We start from the raw sequence: 2866 nt of genomic DNA, 5'->3' as shown, positions 1-2866 counted from the left end.
AATGTCAGTTGAGTGTCTGTACAGGAAGTCTTTTCTAACCTTTACTGAAACCACACGTGCTGGTAGTTTTAATATGTCAGTTTCAGAGTATAAAAAGCCCCAGCCTTTGGTTGGCTTTGGATAACATTATATTTTCTTCACACCAAAGAAGCCATTAGCTGTTTAACATTTTACATAGGTTTTACTTTGGTATGAAATCTACGGAGTAAAGTTAATCACACTTCATATAGAGAAATAGAGAATACTTTGATAAACACTGCTTTAAAATGACAAAGGTTGGATATTTAGGACACATTCAAAAATACACATCAAATATCAAAAAGTGAAAAGTGAAAAGGGTCCAAAAGGTGGGGTCCCAAACCTTCAATGGTGTTGGATCCTTTTCCAAAAGGCCACACAGGAGACAGGTGCACAATAATGAAGCATCCTTTACTGTTAGACCCGAGTTTACCTAGCAACAATATAACTTAATCCATACTATTAATAATCCTTAAGACTTCTACAAAAGTCTCAAAAGGGGATAAAGTGGCAGCAGCAAATATAACTGTGCTGTCGCTAGCTCTCTGATCAACAACAACCACACATGCTAAGTCAGTATGCTCTCTGATCCATTCCTTAAACAAAAAAAAATAGGGTTCGTCACACTGTAAAACACAAAGGGGTTGACAACTTATAATTGAAGGCTCATTTGCAAGTCAGTACCTCAGTGTTACATGGTTTAAAAGAGTTAAAAACCATATTCCCCTAGGTGAAGTTGATCTGTGCTTTGGCCACCTGCCCTATCTGTCTGCATCCATGTTCTCAGCCAGCTTGTGTTTTACCAGCTTTCTTGCACGAGCTAGCTAACTCAGGCTCTGAAACAAAACAACTTCATTGCAAAGCCATAACGGAAACAGCATCGCAAAACAAGAAAACATTTGAGCATGCTTTCATTTTGAATTAACGTGAGGAGTAGAAAAAATAAAGTGCTTATGCCAAAGCAGTCTATATGTACTCTCTTAGGATCTCGAGTCAAAGATAACAGACCGTGTCAACATAATGTGTGCCTGAGATGTGCAGCGGTGGCGGAGCGAATAGCAGGGGCATTTGTGCTTTTGCAACAGAGTCAGCTGCTTGTAGCCGTTCCAGGTTTGCAATGGGGTTGTTTCCTTGTGTGGTAGTGGCAATAAGGATTAGTGTAGAGGTTTGGTGCACATGACCATTTTGCAGCGAAAGTGTTGTGTGCCCTACAATAAATTACATTGCGTAACAGACTATACCATTTTTTATATTCACCTGTGCTCTACTTTTACTCTAAACCAATGGATAAACAATAACATTACCCATACTATGTGAAATATTACAACAATAAGAAAATTGTGCAGAAAGTACTAAGTAACCACACAGATGCATGGTCAAATAAGAAATAATCGCTGTAACATCTGGTATTTTTGACAATTGTATTTGTAATATAGTTTTAATAATCATTTAATTGACCAACTATTTCTTGCTGTTATCTGAATGAAATGGCTGCTAGGAATGAGTGAAAGTGCTATGCAATAGAAGTGTGTCCATCCTTGTGTGTGGGGGTGTCACCACTTGAAGGCAGACTGCGCCACCTGGTGGAGAATCTGCGAGCATCAGGTCCCTTTGGAGTATGTGGGGGAAAGATGCTTCCCGGACACCTCAAGTATAATATCAAATATTCTATAATCATTAGTGTTTACTTGTAACCATTGCTTTTCCTTATCAGGTTCTTTGTCTATGTCCACTCCTCAGGCACTGAACAGGAGACACCACAGGTAAATAATTTAAAAGTTGTATTTTTATTAAATAAAAATAGGGAGTTTGATTTTAAAACAATGGTAAAACTTGCATGCAGAAAGAAACTGCAGAGTGGTTAAAAAACAACAACAATTGTTAAAAAAATAAACAGAACAAATTTATTTTGGTTCAATTTCTTTTAAATAGTTTAAAACAACACATCCATTTCAGTGTTCCTATTTACTTCTCATCCCGTTCCTTGTCCTTGCTTTCATTCTCTCTTCCTGTTAATTTATTTTGAGGTGTTACACTTCCTGCCTTGGTTGTATCTTCTGCATGTCATCATATTGTCTTCTGTGTCTCGTTCTGTACACCTGGTTAGTGATTTTTTTTTTCCGTTCCCCCTGTGCGTCTGGTTCATGGTCTCTTTTTTCTGTCCCTTTTTCTTTCTCCTTTTGTGTTTGCCTTGGCTACCTTTATACCGTCAACCCTATTAGTTTCCCTATCACGTGCCGGTGTGCAGTAGCAAAATGGTTAATATGGGGATTCCTGGGAAAATGTCTCAGAAACAATTAGTGCTCAAATCACAAATAATCAATAAAGAAAAACACAAGTGAAAACATAAATAAATCATACAGTTCTTTGAAACAAAAAAAAACGTTTATACATCAAAGGTGTGTATATATAATAATAATAATAATAATAATAATAATAATAATAATAATAATAATAATAATAATAATAATAATAATAATAATAATAATAAAACTAAATATAGTATACCAATAAGTGATCAGAAAAAGAAATACAAGTTCAACAATGATTAGTCACCTGATGATATGGGCATCACGGTTTGTGTTTGTGTCTGTGTTTCTCTCACTCTCCTTTTCTCTATCTTTTCTTTCTGTCCCTCTCTCTCTGTCTGTCTCTCTCTCCCATCTTCCCACTCTGTATCTCTCTCTCTCTCTCCCTCTCTCTCTCTCTCTCTCTCTCTCTCTCTAGATATTACGAAAATATTAGGCCTTGTTTTCCTACAATTCGGAGACCACAAATGCCCCTGATACAAAAAAATATAGAATAACAGTTATTCGATTTCAATAAGAAGTCGGGAGTAGGCAGTGAA

Source organism: Polyodon spathula, chromosome 15 (genome assembly GCF_017654505.1).
Source record: "Polyodon spathula isolate WHYD16114869_AA chromosome 15, ASM1765450v1, whole genome shotgun sequence".
In the NCBI taxonomy this organism is placed as follows: Eukaryota; Metazoa; Chordata; class Actinopteri; order Acipenseriformes; family Polyodontidae; genus Polyodon; species Polyodon spathula.
Note: the sequence above shows the minus strand (reverse complement) of the source record.